This window comes from Anomaloglossus baeobatrachus, unplaced genomic scaffold (genome assembly GCF_048569485.1).
Source record: "Anomaloglossus baeobatrachus isolate aAnoBae1 unplaced genomic scaffold, aAnoBae1.hap1 Scaffold_4879, whole genome shotgun sequence".
In the NCBI taxonomy this organism is placed as follows: Eukaryota; Metazoa; Chordata; class Amphibia; order Anura; family Aromobatidae; genus Anomaloglossus; species Anomaloglossus baeobatrachus.
This window is the reverse complement of record NW_027444228.1, coordinates 1-26,739: the sequence shown is the minus strand read 5'-3', so window position 1 is coordinate 26,739 and position 26,739 is coordinate 1. Positions and strand designations below refer to the sequence as shown.

Below are 26,739 nucleotides of genomic sequence, written 5' to 3'. Positions count from 1 at the left end.
TTTGACTTTCTTTATTCATCCAAATAGCAAACTCATCACCACTCAACCTGACCAACTCGGCTATGTCCCCGTGCTGCAGTTCTCTGTCTTATCTAGATCATTTGCAATTGAATGGAATAGATCCCTTTTGGACAAAGTGGATTCACCTGCTGCTGCAGTGACCACAGGTGTGATAACATCTAGAATTGGCATCTGGTGCGATCTCTCCGCTTCCACTCCAAAGAAAGTTACCTGTTTATTCCTATCATGCATTGGTTTTTGGGGTTTTCTTTGAGTAATGATGATCTCTTTAGTAGTCTGTTGGCGCCCTCTCCTGGAGGAATAGTTTGCTTGCTCTTGGACATTCTAAAAGAGAGGTCATGATAGACATTGAGCTTCTGAGCTCAATTGGGGACAGTCATGGGTGATGAATGTTTGCAACCTACTGCGAAGCCTCATACCGCAATATAAGGAACGTCAAATACTAAGAAAGGGCGGCCTATGAAAGAATTACTACTTTCAATAAGTACACTTAAACGGCTAATTGGGAATAGAAAAACTGTAAAAAGCCCTCTGAGAAAGCCCCCCTCTAACCTTTGATAGTAAGCTTTTCTGTAGTCTGCCTGTTGATGTATTTTCCGTTTGAACTGTGCACAACATGAAGAGACGGAACACTGGCGGCTTGTCACAATGCCCCCCGATGACATCACAATAGCGCTGCTGCCTAGAAAACAAGCTGCGCAGAAGAAGTTGTTCTTTGGGTGGGAGGGTGGGCTAGTGGAAGGAGGGGGCAATCTCTTTTTTTCCCGGGTGGTAGGGGGATGACAGGAGAAGGGAAGCGGGTGGTGAGAAAGGTACAGAGGGCAGGGTTTGGGGGCTGGGAAGGAAAGGGAAAAGATTAGGGTTTGGGGATGATGAAAGGGCTTTCTACGGGTAAGGATGGCAAAGGGTGGCAGTGACGGAAAGTCAGGCAACCTGTCCTGTCCGTCTTTTTGTATCGTGAATTGGAAAGACTGCAAGGGGGAGGGGAGTTGCTTGCGCCCTAAAGGAGGAGTTATTCAGATTCATTGCAGTGGGCGGCGGCTGCAAAACGCACCATTCTTCTTGTTTTGGCTCTGCAAAGCAGCCTTTTCAAGGGTTGGCTTGGGTGACAAAATGTCTTGTGTAGGCGTGGGTTTGTCTCCCTCTCGCTCTCTCTCCCTAAGATGTGTCCGGCATAGGCCAGGGTGCCACTCGAGGCCCAAACCAATTCTGGTTATCGCTTCTCGGCCTTTTGGCTAAGATCAAGTGTAGTTTGGGAGGGTACTACCTTGGTTGGTGCTGAAAGGTGCCAGGGTATTGCACAACTGCTGGCCTTGGGGGAGTGTGCATCGTAGGATGTCATAGCCCTCTTGTGACGGACAGTTACCTGGGCAACGAGAGGCGGTCTCTTTATTATTTTCAAACTCATCCTTCAAAAAAAAAAAAAAAAAAAAAAAAAAAAAAAAAAAAATCTGTTCTTATCAGTTTAATATCTGATACGTCCCCTATCTGGGGACCATATATTAAATGGATTTTTAGAACAGGGAGATGGAAAAAGAGCTTGCTCTGTCCACTCCACGCATTGACCTGGTATTGCAGTACCTCCAGGAACGGTGCACCCCTTCTTAACCCAGTTTCCAAAAGCAGAACTCAATTCACCTGATTCATATTAGCCCGATTTAATGAATTGGAAGAAAGCATACGTCTTCATATGCACCTCAATTTGGCCCATTCACTTTTCACACTTCCTCCTTTTGTTTTTTATCTTTCACACTTTTGACTTTCTTTATTCATCCAAATAGCAAACTCATCACCACTCAACCTGACCAACTCGGCTATGTCCCCGTGCTGCAGTTCTCTGTCTTATCTAGATCATTTGCAATTGAATGGAATAGATCCCTTTTGGACAAAGTGGATTCACCTGCTGCTGCAGTGACCACAGGTGTGATAACATCTAGAATTGGCATCTGGTGCGATCTCTCCGCTTCCACTCCAAAGAAAGTTACCTGTTTATTCCTATCATGCATTGGTTTTTGGGGTTTTCTTTGAGTAATGATGATCTCTTTAGTAGTCTGTTGGCGCCCTCTCCTGGAGGAATAGTTTGCTTGCTCTTGGACATTCTAAAAGAGAGGTCATGATAGACATTGAGCTTCTGAGCTCAATTGGGGACAGTCATGGGTGATGAATGTTTGCAACCTACTGCGAAGCCTCATACCGCAATATAAGGAACGTCAAATACTAAGAAAGGGCGGCCTATGAAAGAATTACTACTTTCAATAAGTACACTTAAACGGCTAATTGGGAATAGAAAAACTGTAAAAAGCCCTCTGAGAAAGCCCCCCTCTAACCTTTGATAGTAAGCTTTTCTGTAGTCTGCCTGTTGATGTATTTTCCGTTTGAACTGTGCACAACATGAAGAGACGGAACACTGGCGGCTTGTCACAATGCCCCCCGATGACATCACAATAGCGCTGCTGCCTAGAAAACAAGCTGCGCAGAAGAAGTTGTTCTTTGGGTGGGAGGGTGGGCTAGTGGAAGGAGGGGGCAATCTCTTTTTTTCCCGGGTGGTAGGGGGATGACAGGAGAAGGGAAGCGGGTGGTGAGAAAGGTACAGAGGGCAGGGTTTGGGGGCTGGGAAGGAAAGGGAAAAGATTAGGGTTTGGGGATGATGAAAGGGCTTTCTACGGGTAAGGATGGCAAAGGGTGGCAGTGACGGAAAGTCAGGCAACCTGTCCTGTCCGTCTTTTTGTATCGTGAATTGGAAAGACTGCAAGGGGGAGGGGAGTTGCTTGCGCCCTAAAGGAGGAGTTATTCAGATTCATTGCAGTGGGCGGCGGCTGCAAAACGCACCATTCTTCTTGTTTTGGCTCTGCAAAGCAGCCTTTTCAAGGGTTGGCTTGGGTGACAAAATGTCTTGTGTAGGCGTGGGTTTGTCTCCCTCTCGCTCTCTCTCCCTAAGATGTGTCCGGCATAGGCCAGGGTGCCACTCGAGGCCCAAACCAATTCTGGTTATCGCTTCTCGGCCTTTTGGCTAAGATCAAGTGTAGTATCTGTTCTTATCAGTTTAATATCTGATACGTCCCCTATCTGGGGACCATATATTAAATGGATTTTTAGAACAGGGAGATGGAAAAAGAGCTTGCTCTGTCCACTCCACGCATTGACCTGGTATTGCAGTACCTCCAGGAACGGTGCACCCCTTCTTAACCCAGTTTCCAAAAGCAGAACTCAATTCACCTGATTCATATTAGCCCGATTTAATGAATTGGAAGAAAGCATACGTCTTCATATGCACCTCAATTTGGCCCATTCACTTTTCACACTTCCTCCTTTTGTTTTTTATCTTTCACACTTTTGACTTTCTTTATTCATCCAAATAGCAAACTCATCACCACTCAACCTGACCAACTCGGCTATGTCCCCGTGCTGCAGTTCTCTGTCTTATCTAGATCATTTGCAATTGAATGGAATAGATCCCTTTTGGACAAAGTGGATTCACCTGCTGCTGCAGTGACCACAGGTGTGATAACATCTAGAATTGGCATCTGGTGCGATCTCTCCGCTTCCACTCCAAAGAAAGTTACCTGTTTATTCCTATCATGCATTGGTTTTTGGGGTTTTCTTTGAGTAATGATGATCTCTTTAGTAGTCTGTTGGCGCCCTCTCCTGGAGGAATAGTTTGCTTGCTCTTGGACATTCTAAAAGAGAGGTCATGATAGACATTGAGCTTCTGAGCTCAATTGGGGACAGTCATGGGTGATGAATGTTTGCAACCTACTGCGAAGCCTCATACCGCAATATAAGGAACGTCAAATACTAAGAAAGGGCGGCCTATGAAAGAATTACTACTTTCAATAAGTACACTTAAACGGCTAATTGGGAATAGAAAAACTGTAAAAAGCCCTCTGAGAAAGCCCCCCTCTAACCTTTGATAGTAAGCTTTTCTGTAGTCTGCCTGTTGATGTATTTTCCGTTTGAACTGTGCACAACATGAAGAGACGGAACACTGGCGGCTTGTCACAATGCCCCCCGATGACATCACAATAGCGCTGCTGCCTAGAAAACAAGCTGCGCAGAAGAAGTTGTTCTTTGGGTGGGAGGGTGGGCTAGTGGAAGGAGGGGGCAATCTCTTTTTTTCCCGGGTGGTAGGGGGATGACAGGAGAAGGGAAGCGGGTGGTGAGAAAGGTACAGAGGGCAGGGTTTGGGGGCTGGGAAGGAAAGGGAAAAGATTAGGGTTTGGGGATGATGAAAGGGCTTTCTACGGGTAAGGATGGCAAAGGGTGGCAGTGACGGAAAGTCAGGCAACCTGTCCTGTCCGTCTTTTTGTATCGTGAATTGGAAAGACTGCAAGGGGGAGGGGAGTTGCTTGCGCCCTAAAGGAGGAGTTATTCAGATTCATTGCAGTGGGCGGCGGCTGCAAAACGCACCATTCTTCTTGTTTTGGCTCTGCAAAGCAGCCTTTTCAAGGGTTGGCTTGGGTGACAAAATGTCTTGTGTAGGCGTGGGTTTGTCTCCCTCTCGCTCTCTCTCCCTAAGATGTGTCCGGCATAGGCCAGGGTGCCACTCGAGGCCCAAACCAATTCTGGTTATCGCTTCTCGGCCTTTTGGCTAAGATCAAGTGTAGTATCTGTTCTTATCAGTTTAATATCTGATACGTCCCCTATCTGGGGACCATATATTAAATGGATTTTTAGAACAGGGAGATGGAAAAAGAGCTTGCTCTGTCCACTCCACGCATTGACCTGGTATTGCAGTACCTCCAGGAACGGTGCACCCCTTCTTAACCCAGTTTCCAAAAGCAGAACTCAATTCACCTGATTCATATTAGCCCGATTTAATGAATTGGAAGAAAGCATACGTCTTCATATGCACCTCAATTTGGCCCATTCACTTTTCACACTTCCTCCTTTTGTTTTTTATCTTTCACACTTTTGACTTTCTTTATTCATCCAAATAGCAAACTCATCACCACTCAACCTGACCAACTCGGCTATGTCCCCGTGCTGCAGTTCTCTGTCTTATCTAGATCATTTGCAATTGAATGGAATAGATCCCTTTTGGACAAAGTGGATTCACCTGCTGCTGCAGTGACCACAGGTGTGATAACATCTAGAATTGGCATCTGGTGCGATCTCTCCGCTTCCACTCCAAAGAAAGTTACCTGTTTATTCCTATCATGCATTGGTTTTTGGGGTTTTCTTTGAGTAATGATGATCTCTTTAGTAGTCTGTTGGCGCCCTCTCTGGAGGAATAGTTTGCTTGCTCTTGGACATTCTAAAAGAGAGGTCATGATAGACATTGAGCTTCTGAGCTCAATTGGGGACAGTCATGGGTGATGAATGTTTGCAACCTACTGCGAAGCCTCATACCGCAATATAAGGAACGTCAAATACTAAGAAAGGGCGGCCTATGAAAGAATTACTACTTTCAATAAGTACACTTAAACGGCTAATTGGGAATAGAAAAACTGTAAAAAGCCCTCTGAGAAAGCCCCCCTCTAACCTTTGATAGTAAGCTTTTCTGTAGTCTGCCTGTTGATGTATTTTCCGTTTGAACTGTGCACAACATGAAGAGACGGAACACTGGCGGCTTGTCACAATGCCCCCCGATGACATCACAATAGCGCTGCTGCCTAGAAAACAAGCTGCGCAGAAGAAGTTGTTCTTTGGGTGGGAGGGTGGGCTAGTGGAAGGAGGGGGCAATCTCTTTTTTTCCCGGGTGGTAGGGGGATGACAGGAGAAGGGAAGCGGGTGGTGAGAAAGGTACAGAGGGCAGGGTTTGGGGGCTGGGAAGGAAAGGGAAAAGATTAGGGTTTGGGGATGATGAAAGGGCTTTCTACGGGTAAGGATGGCAAAGGGTGGCAGTGACGGAAAGTCAGGCAACCTGTCCTGTCCGTCTTTTTGTATCGTGAATTGGAAAGACTGCAAGGGGGAGGGGAGTTGCTTGCGCCCTAAAGGAGGAGTTATTCAGATTCATTGCAGTGGGCGGCGGCTGCAAAACGCACCATTCTTCTTGTTTTGGCTCTGCAAAGCAGCCTTTTCAAGGGTTGGCTTGGGTGACAAAATGTCTTGTGTAGGCGTGGGTTTGTCTCCCTCTCGCTCTCTCTCCCTAAGATGTGTCCGGCATAGGCCAGGGTGCCACTCGAGGCCCAAACCAATTCTGGTTATCGCTTCTCGGCCTTTTGGCTAAGATCAAGTGTAGTATCTGTTCTTATCAGTTTAATATCTGATACGTCCCCTATCTGGGGACCATATATTAAATGGATTTTTAGAACAGGGAGATGGAAAAAGAGCTTGCTCTGTCCACTCCACGCATTGACCTGGTATTGCAGTACCTCCAGGAACGGTGCACCCCTTCTTAACCCAGTTTCCAAAAGCAGAACTCAATTCACCTGATTCATATTAGCCCGATTTAATGAATTGGAAGAAAGCATACGTCTTCATATGCACCTCAATTTGGCCCATTCACTTTTCACACTTCCTCCTTTTGTTTTTTATCTTTCACACTTTTGACTTTCTTTATTCATCCAAATAGCAAACTCATCACCACTCAACCTGACCAACTCGGCTATGTCCCCGTGCTGCAGTTCTCTGTCTTATCTAGATCATTTGCAATTGAATGGAATAGATCCCTTTTGGACAAAGTGGATTCACCTGCTGCTGCAGTGACCACAGGTGTGATAACATCTAGAATTGGCATCTGGTGCGATCTCTCCGCTTCCACTCCAAAGAAAGTTACCTGTTTATTCCTATCATGCATTGGTTTTTGGGGTTTTCTTTGAGTAATGATGATCTCTTTAGTAGTCTGTTGGCGCCCTCTCCTGGAGGAATAGTTTGCTTGCTCTTGGACATTCTAAAAGAGAGGTCATGATAGACATTGAGCTTCTGAGCTCAATTGGGGACAGTCATGGGTGATGAATGTTTGCAACCTACTGCGAAGCCTCATACCGCAATATAAGGAACGTCAAATACTAAGAAAGGGCGGCCTATGAAAGAATTACTACTTTCAATAAGTACACTTAAACGGCTAATTGGGAATAGAAAAACTGTAAAAAGCCCTCTGAGAAAGCCCCCCTCTAACCTTTGATAGTAAGCTTTTCTGTAGTCTGCCTGTTGATGTATTTTCCGTTTGAACTGTGCACAACATGAAGAGACGGAACACTGGCGGCTTGTCACAATGCCCCCCGATGACATCACAATAGCGCTGCTGCCTAGAAAACAAGCTGCGCAGAAGAAGTTGTTCTTTGGGTGGGAGGGTGGGCTAGTGGAAGGAGGGGGCAATCTCTTTTTTTCCCGGGTGGTAGGGGGATGACAGGAGAAGGGAAGCGGGTGGTGAGAAAGGTACAGAGGGCAGGGTTTGGGGGCTGGGAAGGAAAGGGAAAAGATTAGGGTTTGGGGATGATGAAAGGGCTTTCTACGGGTAAGGATGGCAAAGGGTGGCAGTGACGGAAAGTCATGGCAACCTGTCCTGTCCGTCTTTTTGTATCGTGAATTGGAAAGACTGCAAGGGGGAGGGGAGTTGCTTGCGCCCTAAAGGAGGAGTTATTCAGATTCATTGCAGTGGGCGGCGGCTGCAAAACGCACCATTCTTCTTGTTTTGGCTCTGCAAAGCAGCCTTTTCAAGGGTTGGCTTGGGTGACAAAATGTCTTGTGTAGGCGTGGGTTTGTCTCCCTCTCGCTCTCTCTCCCTAAGATGTGTCCGGCATAGGCCAGGGTGCCACTCGAGGCCCAAACCAATTCTGGTTATCGCTTCTCGGCCTTTTGGCTAAGATCAAGTGTAGTATCTGTTCTTATCAGTTTAATATCTGATACGTCCCCTATCTGGGGACCATATATTAAATGGATTTTTAGAACAGGGAGATGGAAAAAGAGCTTGCTCTGTCCACTCCACGCATTGACCTGGTATTGCAGTACCTCCAGGAACGGTGCACCCCTTCTTAACCCAGTTTCCAAAAGCAGAACTCAATTCACCTGATTCATATTAGCCCGATTTAATGAATTGGAAGAAAGCATACGTCTTCATATGCACCTCAATTTGGCCCATTCACTTTTCACACTTCCTCCTTTTGTTTTTTATCTTTCACACTTTTGACTTTCTTTATTCATCCAAATAGCAAACTCATCACCACTCAACCTGACCAACTCGGCTATGTCCCCGTGCTGCAGTTCTCTGTCTTATCTAGATCATTTGCAATTGAATGGAATAGATCCCTTTTGGACAAAGTGGATTCACCTGCTGCTGCAGTGACCACAGGTGTGATAACATCTAGAATTGGCATCTGGTGCGATCTCTCCGCTTCCACTCCAAAGAAAGTTACCTGTTTATTCCTATCATGCATTGGTTTTTGGGGTTTTCTTTGAGTAATGATGATCTCTTTAGTAGTCTGTTGGCGCCCTCTCCTGGAGGAATAGTTTGCTTGCTCTTGGACATTCTAAAAGAGAGGTCATGATAGACATTGAGCTTCTGAGCTCAATTGGGGACAGTCATGGGTGATGAATGTTTGCAACCTACTGCGAAGCCTCATACCGCAATATAAGGAACGTCAAATACTAAGAAAGGGCGGCCTATGAAAGAATTACTACTTTCAATAAGTACACTTAAACGGCTAATTGGGAATAGAAAAACTGTAAAAAGCCCTCTGAGAAAGCCCCCCTCTAACCTTTGATAGTAAGCTTTTCTGTAGTCTGCCTGTTGATGTATTTTCCGTTTGAACTGTGCACAACATGAAGAGACGGAACACTGGCGGCTTGTCACAATGCCCCCCGATGACATCACAATAGCGCTGCTGCCTAGAAAACAAGCTGCGCAGAAGAAGTTGTTCTTTGGGTGGGAGGGTGGGCTAGTGGAAGGAGGGGGCAATCTCTTTTTTTCCCGGGTGGTAGGGGGATGACAGGAGAAGGGAAGCGGGTGGTGAGAAAGGTACAGAGGGCAGGGTTTGGGGGCTGGGAAGGAAAGGGAAAAGATTAGGGTTTGGGGATGATGAAAGGGCTTTCTACGGGTAAGGATGGCAAAGGGTGGCAGTGACGGAAAGTCAGGCAACCTGTCCTGTCCGTCTTTTTGTATCGTGAATTGGAAAGACTGCAAGGGGGAGGGGAGTTGCTTGCGCCCTAAAGGAGGAGTTATTCAGATTCATTGCAGTGGGCGGCGGCTGCAAAACGCACCATTCTTCTTGTTTTGGCTCTGCAAAGCAGCCTTTTCAAGGGTTGGCTTGGGTGACAAAATGTCTTGTGTAGGCGTGGGTTTGTCTCCCTCTCGCTCTCTCTCCCTAAGATGTGTCCGGCATAGGCCAGGGTGCCACTCGAGGCCCAAACCAATTCTGGTTATCGCTTCTCGGCCTTTTGGCTAAGATCAAGTGTAGTATCTGTTCTTATCAGTTTAATATCTGATACGTCCCCTATCTGGGGACCATATATTAAATGGATTTTTAGAACAGGGAGATGGAAAAAGAGCTTGCTCTGTCCACTCCACGCATTGACCTGGTATTGCAGTACCTCCAGGAACGGTGCACCCCTTCTTAACCCAGTTTCCAAAAGCAGAACTCAATTCACCTGATTCATATTAGCCCGATTTAATGAATTGGAAGAAAGCATACGTCTTCATATGCACCTCAATTTGGCCCATTCACTTTTCACACTTCCTCCTTTTGTTTTTTATCTTTCACACTTTTGACTTTCTTTATTCATCCAAATAGCAAACTCATCACCACTCAACCTGACCAACTCGGCTATGTCCCCGTGCTGCAGTTCTCTGTCTTATCTAGATCATTTGCAATTGAATGGAATAGATCCCTTTTGGACAAAGTGGATTCACCTGCTGCTGCAGTGACCACAGGTGTGATAACATCTAGAATTGGCATCTGGTGCGATCTCTCCGCTTCCACTCCAAAGAAAGTTACCTGTTTATTCCTATCATGCATTGGTTTTTGGGGTTTTCTTTGAGTAATGATGATCTCTTTAGTAGTCTGTTGGCGCCCTCTCCTGGAGGAATAGTTTGCTTGCTCTTGGACATTCTAAAAGAGAGGTCATGATAGACATTGAGCTTCTGAGCTCAATTGGGGACAGTCATGGGTGATGAATGTTTGCAACCTACTGCGAAGCCTCATACCGCAATATAAGGAACGTCAAATACTAAGAAAGGGCGGCCTATGAAAGAATTACTACTTTCAATAAGTACACTTAAACGGCTAATTGGGAATAGAAAAACTGTAAAAAGCCCTCTGAGAAAGCCCCCCTCTAACCTTTGATAGTAAGCTTTTCTGTAGTCTGCCTGTTGATGTATTTTCCGTTTGAACTGTGCACAACATGAAGAGACGGAACACTGGCGGCTTGTCACAATGCCCCCCGATGACATCACAATAGCGCTGCTGCCTAGAAAACAAGCTGCGCAGAAGAAGTTGTTCTTTGGGTGGGAGGGTGGGCTAGTGGAAGGAGGGGGCAATCTCTTTTTTTCCCGGGTGGTAGGGGGATGACAGGAGAAGGGAAGCGGGTGGTGAGAAAGGTACAGAGGGCAGGGTTTGGGGGCTGGGAAGGAAAGGGAAAAGATTAGGGTTTGGGGATGATGAAAGGGCTTTCTACGGGTAAGGATGGCAAAGGGTGGCAGTGACGGAAAGTCAGGCAACCTGTCCTGTCCGTCTTTTTGTATCGTGAATTGGAAAGACTGCAAGGGGGAGGGGAGTTGCTTGCGCCCTAAAGGAGGAGTTATTCAGATTCATTGCAGTGGGCGGCGGCTGCAAAACGCACCATTCTTCTTGTTTTGGCTCTGCAAAGCAGCCTTTTCAAGGGTTGGCTTGGGTGACAAAATGTCTTGTGTAGGCGTGGGTTTGTCTCCCTCTCGCTCTCTCTCCCTAAGATGTGTCCGGCATAGGCCAGGGTGCCACTCGAGGCCCAAACCAATTCTGGTTATCGCTTCTCGGCCTTTTGGCTAAGATCAAGTGTAGTATCTGTTCTTATCAGTTTAATATCTGATACGTCCCCTATCTGGGGACCATATATTAAATGGATTTTTAGAACAGGGAGATGGAAAAAGAGCTTGCTCTGTCCACTCCACGCATTGACCTGGTATTGCAGTACCTCCAGGAACGGTGCACCCCTTCTTAACCCAGTTTCCAAAAGCAGAACTCAATTCACCTGATTCATATTAGCCCGATTTAATGAATTGGAAGAAAGCATACGTCTTCATATGCACCTCAATTTGGCCCATTCACTTTTCACACTTCCTCCTTTTGTTTTTTATCTTTCACACTTTTGACTTTCTTTATTCATCCAAATAGCAAACTCATCACCACTCAACCTGACCAACTCGGCTATGTCCCCGTGCTGCAGTTCTCTGTCTTATCTAGATCATTTGCAATTGAATGGAATAGATCCCTTTTGGACAAAGTGGATTCACCTGCTGCTGCAGTGACCACAGGTGTGATAACATCTAGAATTGGCATCTGGTGCGATCTCTCCGCTTCCACTCCAAAGAAAGTTACCTGTTTATTCCTATCATGCATTGGTTTTTGGGGTTTTCTTTGAGTAATGATGATCTCTTTAGTAGTCTGTTGGCGCCCTCTCCTGGAGGAATAGTTTGCTTGCTCTTGGACATTCTAAAAGAGAGGTCATGATAGACATTGAGCTTCTGAGCTCAATTGGGGACAGTCATGGGTGATGAATGTTTGCAACCTACTGCGAAGCCTCATACCGCAATATAAGGAACGTCAAATACTAAGAAAGGGCGGCCTATGAAAGAATTACTACTTTCAATAAGTACACTTAAACGGCTAATTGGGAATAGAAAAACTGTAAAAAGCCCTCTGAGAAAGCCCCCCTCTAACCTTTGATAGTAAGCTTTTCTGTAGTCTGCCTGTTGATGTATTTTCCGTTTGAACTGTGCACAACATGAAGAGACGGAACACTGGCGGCTTGTCACAATGCCCCCCGATGACATCACAATAGCGCTGCTGCCTAGAAAACAAGCTGCGCAGAAGAAGTTGTTCTTTGGGTGGGAGGGTGGGCTAGTGGAAGGAGGGGGCAATCTCTTTTTTTCCCGGGTGGTAGGGGGATGACAGGAGAAGGGAAGCGGGTGGTGAGAAAGGTACAGAGGGCAGGGTTTGGGGGCTGGGAAGGAAAGGGAAAAGATTAGGGTTTGGGGATGATGAAAGGGCTTTCTACGGGTAAGGATGGCAAAGGGTGGCAGTGACGGAAAGTCAGGCAACCTGTCCTGTCCGTCTTTTTGTATCGTGAATTGGAAAGACTGCAAGGGGGAGGGGAGTTGCTTGCGCCCTAAAGGAGGAGTTATTCAGATTCATTGCAGTGGGCGGCGGCTGCAAAACGCACCATTCTTCTTGTTTTGGCTCTGCAAAGCAGCCTTTTCAAGGGTTGGCTTGGGTGACAAAATGTCTTGTGTAGGCGTGGGTTTGTCTCCCTCTCGCTCTCTCTCCCTAAGATGTGTCCGGCATAGGCCAGGGTGCCACTCGAGGCCCAAACCAATTCTGGTTATCGCTTCTCGGCCTTTTGGCTAAGATCAAGTGTAGTATCTGTTCTTATCAGTTTAATATCTGATACGTCCCCTATCTGGGGACCATATATTAAATGGATTTTTAGAACAGGGAGATGGAAAAAGAGCTTGCTCTGTCCACTCCACGCATTGACCTGGTATTGCAGTACCTCCAGGAACGGTGCACCCCTTCTTAACCCAGTTTCCAAAAGCAGAACTCAATTCACCTGATTCATATTAGCCCGATTTAATGAATTGGAAGAAAGCATACGTCTTCATATGCACCTCAATTTGGCCCATTCACTTTTCACACTTCCTCCTTTTGTTTTTTATCTTTCACACTTTTGACTTTCTTTATTCATCCAAATAGCAAACTCATCACCACTCAACCTGACCAACTCGGCTATGTCCCCGTGCTGCAGTTCTCTGTCTTATCTAGATCATTTGCAATTGAATGGAATAGATCCCTTTTGGACAAAGTGGATTCACCTGCTGCTGCAGTGACCACAGGTGTGATAACATCTAGAATTGGCATCTGGTGCGATCTCTCCGCTTCCACTCCAAAGAAAGTTACCTGTTTATTCCTATCATGCATTGGTTTTTGGGGTTTTCTTTGAGTAATGATGATCTCTTTAGTAGTCTGTTGGCGCCCTCTCCTGGAGGAATAGTTTGCTTGCTCTTGGACATTCTAAAAGAGAGGTCATGATAGACATTGAGCTTCTGAGCTCAATTGGGGACAGTCATGGGTGATGAATGTTTGCAACCTACTGCGAAGCCTCATACCGCAATATAAGGAACGTCAAATACTAAGAAAGGGCGGCCTATGAAAGAATTACTACTTTCAATAAGTACACTTAAACGGCTAATTGGGAATAGAAAAACTGTAAAAAGCCCTCTGAGAAAGCCCCCCTCTAACCTTTGATAGTAAGCTTTTCTGTAGTCTGCCTGTTGATGTATTTTCCGTTTGAACTGTGCACAACATGAAGAGACGGAACACTGGCGGCTTGTCACAATGCCCCCCGATGACATCACAATAGCGCTGCTGCCTAGAAAACAAGCTGCGCAGAAGAAGTTGTTCTTTGGGTGGGAGGGTGGGCTAGTGGAAGGAGGGGGCAATCTCTTTTTTTCCCGGGTGGTAGGGGGATGACAGGAGAAGGGAAGCGGGTGGTGAGAAAGGTACAGAGGGCAGGGTTTGGGGGCTGGGAAGGAAAGGGAAAAGATTAGGGTTTGGGGATGATGAAAGGGCTTTCTACGGGTAAGGATGGCAAAGGGTGGCAGTGACGGAAAGTCAGGCAACCTGTCCTGTCCGTCTTTTTGTATCGTGAATTGGAAAGACTGCAAGGGGGAGGGGAGTTGCTTGCGCCCTAAAGGAGGAGTTATTCAGATTCATTGCAGTGGGCGGCGGCTGCAAAACGCACCATTCTTCTTGTTTTGGCTCTGCAAAGCAGCCTTTTCAAGGGTTGGCTTGGGTGACAAAATGTCTTGTGTAGGCGTGGGTTTGTCTCCCTCTCGCTCTCTCTCCCTAAGATGTGTCCGGCATAGGCCAGGGTGCCACTCGAGGCCCAAACCAATTCTGGTTATCGCTTCTCGGCCTTTTGGCTAAGATCAAGTGTAGTATCTGTTCTTATCAGTTTAATATCTGATACGTCCCCTATCTGGGGACCATATATTAAATGGATTTTTAGAACAGGGAGATGGAAAAAGAGCTTGCTCTGTCCACTCCACGCATTGACCTGGTATTGCAGTACCTCCAGGAACGGTGCACCCCTTCTTAACCCAGTTTCCAAAAGCAGAACTCAATTCACCTGATTCATATTAGCCCGATTTAATGAATTGGAAGAAAGCATACGTCTTCATATGCACCTCAATTTGGCCCATTCACTTTTCACACTTCCTCCTTTTGTTTTTTATCTTTCACACTTTTGACTTTCTTTATTCATCCAAATAGCAAACTCATCACCACTCAACCTGACCAACTCGGCTATGTCCCCGTGCTGCAGTTCTCTGTCTTATCTAGATCATTTGCAATTGAATGGAATAGATCCCTTTTGGACAAAGTGGATTCACCTGCTGCTGCAGTGACCACAGGTGTGATAACATCTAGAATTGGCATCTGGTGCGATCTCTCCGCTTCCACTCCAAAGAAAGTTACCTGTTTATTCCTATCATGCATTGGTTTTTGGGGTTTTCTTTGAGTAATGATGATCTCTTTAGTAGTCTGTTGGCGCCCTCTCCTGGAGGAATAGTTTGCTTGCTCTTGGACATTCTAAAAGAGAGGTCATGATAGACATTGAGCTTCTGAGCTCAATTGGGGACAGTCATGGGTGATGAATGTTTGCAACCTACTGCGAAGCCTCATACCGCAATATAAGGAACGTCAAATACTAAGAAAGGGCGGCCTATGAAAGAATTACTACTTTCAATAAGTACACTTAAACGGCTAATTGGGAATAGAAAAACTGTAAAAAGCCCTCTGAGAAAGCCCCCCTCTAACCTTTGATAGTAAGCTTTTCTGTAGTCTGCCTGTTGATGTATTTTCCGTTTGAACTGTGCACAACATGAAGAGACGGAACACTGGCGGCTTGTCACAATGCCCCCCGATGACATCACAATAGCGCTGCTGCCTAGAAAACAAGCTGCGCAGAAGAAGTTGTTCTTTGGGTGGGAGGGTGGGCTAGTGGAAGGAGGGGGCAATCTCTTTTTTTCCCGGGTGGTAGGGGGATGACAGGAGAAGGGAAGCGGGTGGTGAGAAAGGTACAGAGGGCAGGGTTTGGGGGCTGGGAAGGAAAGGGAAAAGATTAGGGTTTGGGGATGATGAAAGGGCTTTCTACGGGTAAGGATGGCAAAGGGTGGCAGTGACGGAAAGTCAGGCAACCTGTCCTGTCCGTCTTTTTGTATCGTGAATTGGAAAGACTGCAAGGGGGAGGGGAGTTGCTTGCGCCCTAAAGGAGGAGTTATTCAGATTCATTGCAGTGGGCGGCGGCTGCAAAACGCACCATTCTTCTTGTTTTGGCTCTGCAAAGCAGCCTTTTCAAGGGTTGGCTTGGGTGACAAAATGTCTTGTGTAGGCGTGGGTTTGTCTCCCTCTCGCTCTCTCTCCCTAAGATGTGTCCGGCATAGGCCAGGGTGCCACTCGAGGCCCAAACCAATTCTGGTTATCGCTTCTCGGCCTTTTGGCTAAGATCAAGTGTAGTATCTGTTCTTATCAGTTTAATATCTGATACGTCCCCTATCTGGGGACCATATATTAAATGGATTTTTAGAACAGGGAGATGGAAAAAGAGCTTGCTCTGTCCACTCCACGCATTGACCTGGTATTGCAGTACCTCCAGGAACGGTGCACCCCTTCTTAACCCAGTTTCCAAAAGCAGAACTCAATTCACCTGATTCATATTAGCCCGATTTAATGAATTGGAAGAAAGCATACGTCTTCATATGCACCTCAATTTGGCCCATTCACTTTTCACACTTCCTCCTTTTGTTTTTTATCTTTCACACTTTTGACTTTCTTTATTCATCCAAATAGCAAACTCATCACCACTCAACCTGACCAACTCGGCTATGTCCCCGTGCTGCAGTTCTCTGTCTTATCTAGATCATTTGCAATTGAATGGAATAGATCCCTTTTGGACAAAGTGGATTCACCTGCTGCTGCAGTGACCACAGGTGTGATAACATCTAGAATTGGCATCTGGTGCGATCTCTCCGCTTCCACTCCAAAGAAAGTTACCTGTTTATTCCTATCATGCATTGGTTTTTGGGGTTTTCTTTGAGTAATGATGATCTCTTTAGTAGTCTGTTGGCGCCCTCTCCTGGAGGAATAGTTTGCTTGCTCTTGGACATTCTAAAAGAGAGGTCATGATAGACATTGAGCTTCTGAGCTCAATTGGGGACAGTCATGGGTGATGAATGTTTGCAACCTACTGCGAAGCCTCATACCGCAATATAAGGAACGTCAAATACTAAGAAAGGGCGGCCTATGAAAGAATTACTACTTTCAATAAGTACACTTAAACGGCTAATTGGGAATAGAAAAACTGTAAAAAGCCCTCTGAGAAAGCCCCCCTCTAACCTTTGATAGTAAGCTTTTCTGTAGTCTGCCTGTTGATGTATTTTCCGTTTGAACTGTGCACAACATGAAGAGACGGAACACTGGCGGCTTGTCACAATGCCCCCCGATGACATCACAATAGCGCTGCTGCCTAGAAAACAAGCTGCGCAGAAGAAGTTGTTCTTTGGGTGGGAGGGTGGGCTAGTGGAAGGAGGGGGCAATCTCTTTTTTTCCCGGGTGGTAGGGGGATGACAGGAGAAGGGAAGCGGGTGGTGAGAAAGGTACAGAGGGCAGGGTTTGGGGGCTGGGAAGGAAAGGGAAAAGATTAGGGTTTGGGGATGATGAAAGGGCTTTCTACGGGTAAGGATGGCAAAGGGTGGCAGTGACGGAAAGTCAGGCAACCTGTCCTGTCCGTCTTTTTGTATCGTGAATTGGAAAGACTGCAAGGGGGAGGGGAGTTGCTTGCGCCCTAAAGGAGGAGTTATTCAGATTCATTGCAGTGGGCGGCGGCTGCAAAACGCACCATTCTTCTTGTTTTGGCTCTGCAAAGCAGCCTTTTCAAGGGTTGGCTTGGGTGACAAAATGTCTTGTGTAGGCGTGGGTTTGTCTCCCTCTCGCTCTCTCTCCCTAAGATGTGTCCGGCATAGGCCAGGGTGCCACTCGAGGCCCAAACCAATTCTGGTTATCGCTTCTCGGCCTTTTGGCTAAGATCAAGTGTAGTATCTGTTCTTATCAGTTTAATATCTGATACGTCCCCTATCTGGGGACCATATATTAAATGGATTTTTAGAACAGGGAGATGGAAAAAGAGCTTGCTCTGTCCACTCCACGCATTGACCTGGTATTGCAGTACCTCCAGGAACGGTGCACCCCTTCTTAACCCAGTTTCCAAAAGCAGAACTCAATTCACCTGATTCATATTAGCCCGATTTAATGAATTGGAAGAAAGCATACGTCTTCATATGCACCTCAATTTGGCCCATTCACTTTTCACACTTCCTCCTTTTGTTTTTTATCTTTCACACTTTTGACTTTCTTTATTCATCCAAATAGCAAACTCATCACCACTCAACCTGACCAACTCGGCTATGTCCCCGTGCTGCAGTTCTCTGTCTTATCTAGATCATTTGCAATTGAATGGAATAGATCCCTTTTGGACAAAGTGGATTCACCTGCTGCTGCAGTGACCACAGGTGTGATAACATCTAGAATTGGCATCTGGTGCGATCTCTCCGCTTCCACTCCAAAGAAAGTTACCTGTTTATTCCTATCATGCATTGGTTTTTGGGGTTTTCTTTGAGTAATGATGATCTCTTTAGTAGTCTGTTGGCGCCCTCTCCTGGAGGAATAGTTTGCTTGCTCTTGGACATTCTAAAAGAGAGGTCATGATAGACATTGAGCTTCTGAGCTCAATTGGGGACAGTCATGGGTGATGAATGTTTGCAACCTACTGCGAAGCCTCATACCGCAATATAAGGAACGTCAAATACTAAGAAAGGGCGGCCTATGAAAGAATTACTACTTTCAATAAGTACACTTAAACGGCTAATTGGGAATAGAAAAACTGTAAAAAGCCCTCTGAGAAAGCCCCCCTCTAACCTTTGATAGTAAGCTTTTCTGTAGTCTGCCTGTTGATGTATTTTCCGTTTGAACTGTGCACAACATGAAGAGACGGAACACTGGCGGCTTGTCACAATGCCCCCCGATGACATCACAATAGCGCTGCTGCCTAGAAAACAAGCTGCGCAGAAGAAGTTGTTCTTTGGGTGGGAGGGTGGGCTAGTGGAAGGAGGGGGCAATCTCTTTTTTTCCCGGGTGGTAGGGGGATGACAGGAGAAGGGAAGCGGGTGGTGAGAAAGGTACAGAGGGCAGGGTTTGGGGGCTGGGAAGGAAAGGGAAAAGATTAGGGTTTGGGGATGATGAAAGGGCTTTCTACGGGTAAGGATGGCAAAGGGTGGCAGTGACGGAAAGTCAGGCAACCTGTCCTGTCCGTCTTTTTGTATCGTGAATTGGAAAGACTGCAAGGGGGAGGGGAGTTGCTTGCGCCCTAAAGGAGGAGTTATTCAGATTCATTGCAGTGGGCGGCGGCTGCAAAACGCACCATTCTTCTTGTTTTGGCTCTGCAAAGCAGCCTTTTCAAGGGTTGGCTTGGGTGACAAAATGTCTTGTGTAGGCGTGGGTTTGTCTCCCTCTCGCTCTCTCTCCCTAAGATGTGTCCGGCATAGGCCAGGGTGCCACTCGAGGCCCAAACCAATTCTGGTTATCGCTTCTCGGCCTTTTGGCTAAGATCAAGTGTAGTATCTGTTCTTATCAGTTTAATATCTGATACGTCCCCTATCTGGGGACCATATATTAAATGGATTTTTAGAACAGGGAGATGGAAAAAGAGCTTGCTCTGTCCACTCCACGCATTGACCTGGTATTGCAGTACCTCCAGGAACGGTGCACCCCTTCTTAACCCAGTTTCCAAAAGCAGAACTCAATTCACCTGATTCATATTAGCCCGATTTAATGAATTGGAAGAAAGCATACGTCTTCATATGCACCTCAATTTGGCCCATTCACTTTTCACACTTCCTCCTTTTGTTTTTTATCTTTCACACTTTTGACTTTCTTTATTCATCCAAATAGCAAACTCATCACCACTCAACCTGACCAACTCGGCTATGTCCCCGTGCTGCAGTTCTCTGTCTTATCTAGATCATTTGCAATTGAATGGAATAGATCCCTTTTGGACAAAGTGGATTCACCTGCTGCTGCAGTGACCACAGGTGTGATAACATCTAGAATTGGCATCTGGTGCGATCTCTCCGCTTCCACTCCAAAGAAAGTTACCTGTTTATTCCTATCATGCATTGGTTTTTGGGGTTTTCTTTGAGTAATGATGATCTCTTTAGTAGTCTGTTGGCGCCCTCTCCTGGAGGAATAGTTTGCTTGCTCTTGGACATTCTAAAAGAGAGGTCATGATAGACATTGAGCTTCTGAGCTCAATTGGGGACAGTCATGGGTGATGAATGTTTGCAACCTACTGCGAAGCCTCATACCGCAATATAAGGAACGTCAAATACTAAGAAAGGGCGGCCTATGAAAGAATTACTACTTTCAATAAGTACACTTAAACGGCTAATTGGGAATAGAAAAACTGTAAAAAGCCCTCTGAGAAAGCCCCCCTCTAACCTTTGATAGTAAGCTTTTCTGTAGTCTGCCTGTTGATGTATTTTCCGTTTGAACTGTGCACAACATGAAGAGACGGAACACTGGCGGCTTGTCACAATGCCCCCCGATGACATCACAATAGCGCTGCTGCCTAGAAAACAAGCTGCGCAGAAGAAGTTGTTCTTTGGGTGGGAGGGTGGGCTAGTGGAAGGAGGGGGCAATCTCTTTTTTTCCCGGGTGGTAGGGGGATGACAGGAGAAGGGAAGCGGGTGGTGAGAAAGGTACAGAGGGCAGGGTTTGGGGGCTGGGAAGGAAAGGGAAAAGATTAGGGTTTGGGGATGATGAAAGGGCTTTCTACGGGTAAGGATGGCAAAGGGTGGCAGTGACGGAAAGTCAGGCAACCTGTCCTGTCCGTCTTTTTGTATCGTGAATTGGAAAGACTGCAAGGGGGAGGGGAGTTGCTTGCGCCCTAAAGGAGGAGTTATTCAGATTCATTGCAGTGGGCGGCGGCTGCAAAACGCACCATTCTTCTTGTTTTGGCTCTGCAAAGCAGCCTTTTCAAGGGTTGGCTTGGGTGACAAAATGTCTTGTGTAGGCGTGGGTTTGTCTCCCTCTCGCTCTCTCTCCCTAAGATGTGTCCGGCATAGGCCAGGGTGCCACTCGAGGCCCAAACCAATTCTGGTTATCGCTTCTCGGCCTTTTGGCTAAGATCAAGTGTAGTATCTGTTCTTATCAGTTTAATATCTGATACGTCCCCTATCTGGGGACCATATATTAAATGGATTTTTAGAACAGGGAGATGGAAAAAGAGCTTGCTCTGTCCACTCCACGCATTGACCTGGTATTGCAGTACCTCCAGGAACGGTGCACCCCTTCTTAACCCAGTTTCCAAAAGCAGAACTCAATTCACCTGATTCATATTAGCCCGATTTAATGAATTGGAAGAAAGCATACGTCTTCATATGCACCTCAATTTGGCCCATTCACTTTTCACACTTCCTCCTTTTGTTTTTTATCTTTCACACTTTTGACTTTCTTTATTCATCCAAATAGCAAACTCATCACCACTCAACCTGACCAACTCGGCTATGTCCCCGTGCTGCAGTTCTCTGTCTTATCTAGATCATTTGCAATTGAATGGAATAGATCCCTTTTGGACAAAGTGGATTCACCTGCTGCTGCAGTGACCACAGGTGTGATAACATCTAGAATTGGCATCTGGTGCGATCTCTCCGCTTCCACTCCAAAGAAAGTTACCTGTTTATTCCTATCATGCATTGGTTTTTGGGGTTTTCTTTGAGTAATGATGATCTCTTTAGTAGTCTGTTGGCGCCCTCTCCTGGAGGAATAGTTTGCTTGCTCTTGGACATTCTAAAAGAGAGGTCATGATAGACATTGAGCTTCTGAGCTCAATTGGGGACAGTCATGGGTGATGAATGTTTGCAACCTACTGCGAAGCCTCATACCGCAATATAAGGAACGTCAAATACTAAGAAAGGGCGGCCTATGAAAGAATTACTACTTTCAATAAGTACACTTAAACGGCTAATTGGGAATAGAAAAACTGTAAAAAGCCCTCTGAGAAAGCCCCCCTCTAACCTTTGATAGTAAGCTTTTCTGTAGTCTGCCTGTTGATGTATTTTCCGTTTGAACTGTGCACAACATGAAGAGACGGAACACTGGCGGCTTGTCACAATGCCCCCCGATGACATCACAATAGCGCTGCTGCCTAGAAAACAAGCTGCGCAGAAGAAGTTGTTCTTTGGGTGGGAGGGTGGGCTAGTGGAAGGAGGGGGCAATCTCTTTTTTTCCCGGGTGGTAGGGGGATGACAGGAGAAGGGAAGCGGGTGGTGAGAAAGGTACAGAGGGCAGGGTTTGGGGGCTGGGAAGGAAAGGGAAAAGATTAGGGTTTGGGGATGATGAAAGGGCTTTCTACGGGTAAGGATGGCAAAGGGTGGCAGTGACGGAAAGTCAGGCAACCTGTCCTGTCCGTCTTTTTGTATCGTGAATTGGAAAGACTGCAAGGGGGAGGGGAGTTGCTTGCGCCCTAAAGGAGGAGTTATTCAGATTCATTGCAGTGGGCGGCGGCTGCAAAACGCACCATTCTTCTTGTTTTGGCTCTGCAAAGCAGCCTTTTCAAGGGTTGGCTTGGGTGACAAAATGTCTTGTGTAGGCGTGGGTTTGTCTCCCTCTCGCTCTCTCTCCCTAAGATGTGTCCGGCATAGGCCAGGGTGCCACTCGAGGCCCAAACCAATTCTGGTTATCGCTTCTCGGCCTTTTGGCTAAGATCAAGTGTAGTATCTGTTCTTATCAGTTTAATATCTGATACGTCCCCTATCTGGGGACCATATATTAAATGGATTTTTAGAACAGGGAGATGGAAAAAGAGCTTGCTCTGTCCACTCCACGCATTGACCTGGTATTGCAGTACCTCCAGGAACGGTGCACCCCTTCTTAACCCAGTTTCCAAAAGCAGAACTCAATTCACCTGATTCATATTAGCCCGATTTAATGAATTGGAAGAAAGCATACGTCTTCATATGCACCTCAATTTGGCCCATTCACTTTTCACACTTCCTCCTTTTGTTTTTTATCTTTCACACTTTTGACTTTCTTTATTCATCCAAATAGCAAACTCATCACCACTCAACCTGACCAACTCGGCTATGTCCCCGTGCTGCAGTTCTCTGTCTTATCTAGATCATTTGCAATTGAATGGAATAGATCCCTTTTGGACAAAGTGGATTCACCTGCTGCTGCAGTGACCACAGGTGTGATAACATCTAGAATTGGCATCTGGTGCGATCTCTCCGCTTCCACTCCAAAGAAAGTTACCTGTTTATTCCTATCATGCATTGGTTTTTGGGGTTTTCTTTGAGTAATGATGATCTCTTTAGTAGTCTGTTGGCGCCCTCTCCTGGAGGAATAGTTTGCTTGCTCTTGGACATTCTAAAAGAGAGGTCATGATAGACATTGAGCTTCTGAGCTCAATTGGGGACAGTCATGGGTGATGAATGTTTGCAACCTACTGCGAAGCCTCATACCGCAATATAAGGAACGTCAAATACTAAGAAAGGGCGGCCTATGAAAGAATTACTACTTTCAATAAGTACACTTAAACGGCTAATTGGGAATAGAAAAACTGTAAAAAGCCCTCTGAGAAAGCCCCCCTCTAACCTTTGATAGTAAGCTTTTCTGTAGTCTGCCTGTTGATGTATTTTCCGTTTGAACTGTGCACAACATGAAGAGACGGAACACTGGCGGCTTGTCACAATGCCCCCCGATGACATCACAATAGCGCTGCTGCCTAGAAAACAAGCTGCGCAGAAGAAGTTGTTCTTTGGGTGGGAGGGTGGGCTAGTGGAAGGAGGGGGCAATCTCTTTTTTTCCCGGGTGGTAGGGGGATGACAGGAGAAGGGAAGCGGGTGGTGAGAAAGGTACAGAGGGCAGGGTTTGGGGGCTGGGAAGGAAAGGGAAAAGATTAGGGTTTGGGGATGATGAAAGGGCTTTCTACGGGTAAGGATGGCAAAGGGTGGCAGTGACGGAAAGTCAGGCAACCTGTCCTGTCCGTCTTTTTGTATCGTGAATTGGAAAGACTGCAAGGGGGAGGGGAGTTGCTTGCGCCCTAAAGGAGGAGTTATTCAGATTCATTGCAGTGGGCGGCGGCTGCAAAACGCACCATTCTTCTTGTTTTGGCTCTGCAAAGCAGCCTTTTCAAGGGTTGGCTTGGGTGACAAAATGTCTTGTGTAGGCGTGGGTTTGTCTCCCTCTCGCTCTCTCTCCCTAAGATGTGTCCGGCATAGGCCAGGGTGCCACTCGAGGCCCAAACCAATTCTGGTTATCGCTTCTCGGCCTTTTGGCTAAGATCAAGTGTAGTATCTGTTCTTATCAGTTTAATATCTGATACGTCCCCTATCTGGGGACCATATATTAAATGGATTTTTAGAACAGGGAGATGGAAAAAGAGCTTGCTCTGTCCACTCCACGCATTGACCTGGTATTGCAGTACCTCCAGGAACGGTGCACCCCTTCTTAACCCAGTTTCCAAAAGCAGAACTCAATTCACCTGATTCATATTAGCCCGATTTAATGAATTGGAAGAAAGCATACGTCTTCATATGCACCTCAATTTGGCCCATTCACTTTTCACACTTCCTCCTTTTGTTTTTTATCTTTCACACTTTTGACTTTCTTTATTCATCCAAATAGCAAACTCATCACCACTCAACCTGACCAACTCGGCTATGTCCCCGTGCTGCAGTTCTCTGTCTTATCTAGATCATTTGCAATTGAATGGAATAGATCCCTTTTGGACAAAGTGGATTCACCTGCTGCTGCAGTGACCACAGGTGTGATAACATCTAGAATTGGCATCTGGTGCGATCTCTCCGCTTCCACTCCAAAGAAAGTTACCTGTTTATTCCTATCATGCATTGGTTTTTGGGGTTTTCTTTGAGTAATGATGATCTCTTTAGTAGTCTGTTGGCGCCCTCTCCTGGAGGAATAGTTTGCTTGCTCTTGGACATTCTAAAAGAGAGGTCATGATAGACATTGAGCTTCTGAGCTCAATTGGGGACAGTCATGGGTGATGAATGTTTGCAACCTACTGCGAAGCCTCATACCGCAATATAAGGAACGTCAAATACTAAGAAAGGGCGGCCTATGAAAGAATTACTACTTTCAATAAGTACACTTAAACGGCTAATTGGGAAAAGAAAAACTGTAAAAAGCCCTCTGAGAAAGCCCCCCTCTAACCTTTGATAGTAAGCTTTTCTGTAGTCTGCCTGTTGATGTATTTTCCGTTTGAACTGTGCACAACATGAAGAGACGGAACACTGGCGGCTTGTCACAATGCCCCCCGATGACATCACAATAGCGCTGCTGCCTAGAAAACAAGCTGCGCAGAAGAAGTTGTTCTTTGGGTGGGAGGGTGGGCTAGTGGAAGGAGGGGGCAATCTCTTTTTTTCCCGGGTGGTAGGGGGATGACAGGAGAAGGGAAGCGGGTGGTGAGAAAGGTACAGAGGGCAGGGTTTGGGGGCTGGGAAGGAAAGGGAAAAGATTAGGGTTTGGGGATGATGAAAGGGCTTTCTACGGGTAAGGATGGCAAAGGGTGGCAGTGACGGAAAGTCAGGCAACCTGTCCTGTCCGTCTTTTTGTATCGTGAATTGGAAAGACTGCAAGGGGGAGGGGAGTTGCTTGCGCCCTAAAGGAGGAGTTATTCAGATTCATTGCAGTGGGCGGCGGCTGCAAAACGCACCATTCTTCTTGTTTTGGCTCTGCAAAGCAGCCTTTTCAAGGGTTGGCTTGGGTGACAAAATGTCTTGTGTAGGCGTGGGTTTGTCTCCCTCTCGCTCTCTCTCCCTAAGATGTGTCCGGCATAGGCCAGGGTGCCACTCGAGGCCCAAACCAATTCTGGTTATCGCTTCTCGGCCTTTTGGCTAAGATCAAGTGTAGTATCTGTTCTTATCAGTTTAATATCTGATACGTCCCCTATCTGGGGACCATATATTAAATGGATTTTTAGAACAGGGAGATGGAAAAAGAGCTTGCTCTGTCCACTCCACGCATTGACCTGGTATTGCAGTACCTCCAGGAACGGTGCACCCCTTCTTAACCCAGTTTCCAAAAGCAGAACTCAATTCACCTGATTCATATTAGCCCGATTTAATGAATTGGAAGAAAGCATACGTCTTCATATGCACCTCAATTTGGCCCATTCACTTTTCACACTTCCTCCTTTTGTTTTTTATCTTTCACACTTTTGACTTTCTTTATTCATCCAAATAGCAAACTCATCACCACTCAACCTGACCAACTCGGGCTATGTCCCCGTGCTGCAGTTCTCTGTCTTATCTAGATCATTTGCAATTGAATGGAATAGATCCCTTTTGGACAAAGTGGATTCACCTGCTGCTGCAGTGACCACAGGTGTGATAACATCTAGAATTGGCATCTGGTGCGATCTCTCCGCTTCCACTCCAAAGAAAGTTACCTGTTTATTCCTATCATGCATTGGTTTTTGGGGGTTTTCTTTGAGTAATGATGATCTCTTTAGTAGTCTGTTGGCGCCCTCTCCTGGAGGAATAGTTTGCTTGCTCTTGGACATTCTAAAAGAGAGGTCATGATAGACATTGAGCTTCTGAGCTCAATTGGGGACAGTCATGGGTGATGAATGTTTGCAACCTACTGCGAAGCCTCATACCGCAATATAAGGAACGTCAAATACTAAGAAAGGGCGGCCTATGAAAGAATTACTACTTTCAATAAGTACACTTAAACGGCTAATTGGGAATAGAAAAACTGTAAAAAGCCCTCTGAGAAAGCCCCCCTCTAACCTTTGATAGTAAGCTTTTCTGTAGTCTGCCTGTTGATGTATTTTCCGTTTGAACTGTGCACAACATGAAGAGACGGAACACTGGCGGCTTGTCACAATGCCCCCCGATGACATCACAATAGCGCTGCTGCCTAGAAAACAAGCTGCGCAGAAGAAGTTGTTCTTTGGGTGGGAGGGTGGGCTAGTGGAAGGAGGGGGCAATCTCTTTTTTTCCCGGGTGGTAGGGGGATGACAGGAGAAGGGAAGCGGGTGGTGAGAAAGGTACAGAGGGCAGGGTTTGGGGGCTGGGAAGGAAAGGGAAAAGATTAGGGTTTGGGGATGATGAAAGGGCTTTCTACGGGTAAGGATGGCAAAGGGTGGCAGTGACGGAAAGTCAGGCAACCTGTCCTGTCCGTCTTTTTGTATCGTGAATTGGAAAGACTGCAAGGGGGAGGGGAGTTGCTTGCGCCCTAAAGGAGGAGTTATTCAGATTCATTGCAGTGGGCGGCGGCTGCAAAACGCACCATTCTTCTTGTTTTGGCTCTGCAAAGCAGCCTTTTCAAGGGTTGGCTTGGGCTGACAAAATGTCTTGTGTAGGCGTGGGTTTGTCTCCCTCTCGCTCTCTCTCCCTAAGATGTGTCCGGCATAGGCCAGGGTGCCACTCGAGGCCCAAACCAATTCTGGTTATCGCTTCTCGGCCTTTTGGCTAAGATCAAGTGTAGTATCTGTTCTTATCAGTTT

The 26,739-nt window shown here is 46.3% G+C and overlaps 15 non-coding genes and 2 pseudogenes across 15 annotated transcripts; all 17 read left to right on the top strand.

Moving 5' to 3' along the window:
* Window positions 1-1,412: 1,412 nt before the first annotated feature.
* LOC142281889 (U2 spliceosomal RNA) lies at window positions 1,413-1,624 on the top strand (annotated as a pseudogene).
* A 1,387-nt stretch (window positions 1,625-3,011) lies between these two features.
* On the top strand, window positions 3,012-3,202 carry LOC142281887 (U2 spliceosomal RNA). The gene has a single exon (XR_012743895.1). It is a non-coding gene; the product is annotated as a U2 spliceosomal RNA (small nuclear RNA).
* Window positions 3,203-4,589: 1,387 nt separating this feature from the next.
* On the top strand, window positions 4,590-4,780 carry LOC142281886 (U2 spliceosomal RNA). Its single transcript, XR_012743894.1, has one exon. It is a non-coding gene; the product is annotated as a U2 spliceosomal RNA (small nuclear RNA).
* A 1,386-nt stretch (window positions 4,781-6,166) lies between these two features.
* LOC142281885 (U2 spliceosomal RNA) lies at window positions 6,167-6,357 on the top strand. The gene has a single exon (XR_012743893.1). It is a non-coding gene; the product is annotated as a U2 spliceosomal RNA (small nuclear RNA).
* A 1,388-nt stretch (window positions 6,358-7,745) lies between these two features.
* LOC142281884 (U2 spliceosomal RNA) lies at window positions 7,746-7,936 on the top strand. The gene has a single exon (XR_012743892.1). It is a non-coding gene; the product is annotated as a U2 spliceosomal RNA (small nuclear RNA).
* Window positions 7,937-9,323: 1,387 nt separating this feature from the next.
* LOC142281883 (U2 spliceosomal RNA) lies at window positions 9,324-9,514 on the top strand. Its single transcript, XR_012743891.1, has one exon. It is a non-coding gene; the product is annotated as a U2 spliceosomal RNA (small nuclear RNA).
* A 1,387-nt stretch (window positions 9,515-10,901) lies between these two features.
* LOC142281882 (U2 spliceosomal RNA) lies at window positions 10,902-11,092 on the top strand. The gene has a single exon (XR_012743890.1). It is a non-coding gene; the product is annotated as a U2 spliceosomal RNA (small nuclear RNA).
* A 1,387-nt stretch (window positions 11,093-12,479) lies between these two features.
* On the top strand, window positions 12,480-12,670 carry LOC142281881 (U2 spliceosomal RNA). Its single transcript, XR_012743889.1, has one exon. It is a non-coding gene; the product is annotated as a U2 spliceosomal RNA (small nuclear RNA).
* Window positions 12,671-14,057: 1,387 nt separating this feature from the next.
* On the top strand, window positions 14,058-14,248 carry LOC142281880 (U2 spliceosomal RNA). The gene has a single exon (XR_012743888.1). It is a non-coding gene; the product is annotated as a U2 spliceosomal RNA (small nuclear RNA).
* A 1,387-nt stretch (window positions 14,249-15,635) lies between these two features.
* Window positions 15,636-15,826, top strand: LOC142281879 (U2 spliceosomal RNA). Its single transcript, XR_012743887.1, has one exon. It is a non-coding gene; the product is annotated as a U2 spliceosomal RNA (small nuclear RNA).
* Window positions 15,827-17,213: 1,387 nt separating this feature from the next.
* Window positions 17,214-17,404, top strand: LOC142281878 (U2 spliceosomal RNA). Its single transcript, XR_012743886.1, has one exon. It is a non-coding gene; the product is annotated as a U2 spliceosomal RNA (small nuclear RNA).
* A 1,387-nt stretch (window positions 17,405-18,791) lies between these two features.
* On the top strand, window positions 18,792-18,982 carry LOC142281894 (U2 spliceosomal RNA). The gene has a single exon (XR_012743899.1). It is a non-coding gene; the product is annotated as a U2 spliceosomal RNA (small nuclear RNA).
* A 1,387-nt stretch (window positions 18,983-20,369) lies between these two features.
* LOC142281893 (U2 spliceosomal RNA) lies at window positions 20,370-20,560 on the top strand. Its single transcript, XR_012743898.1, has one exon. It is a non-coding gene; the product is annotated as a U2 spliceosomal RNA (small nuclear RNA).
* A 1,387-nt stretch (window positions 20,561-21,947) lies between these two features.
* On the top strand, window positions 21,948-22,138 carry LOC142281892 (U2 spliceosomal RNA). The gene has a single exon (XR_012743897.1). It is a non-coding gene; the product is annotated as a U2 spliceosomal RNA (small nuclear RNA).
* Window positions 22,139-23,525: 1,387 nt separating this feature from the next.
* Window positions 23,526-23,716, top strand: LOC142281888 (U2 spliceosomal RNA). The gene has a single exon (XR_012743896.1). It is a non-coding gene; the product is annotated as a U2 spliceosomal RNA (small nuclear RNA).
* Window positions 23,717-25,103: 1,387 nt separating this feature from the next.
* LOC142281877 (U2 spliceosomal RNA) lies at window positions 25,104-25,294 on the top strand. The gene has a single exon (XR_012743885.1). It is a non-coding gene; the product is annotated as a U2 spliceosomal RNA (small nuclear RNA).
* Window positions 25,295-26,684: 1,390 nt separating this feature from the next.
* Window positions 26,685-26,739, top strand: LOC142281891 (U2 spliceosomal RNA; annotated as a pseudogene; the record flags this gene model as incomplete).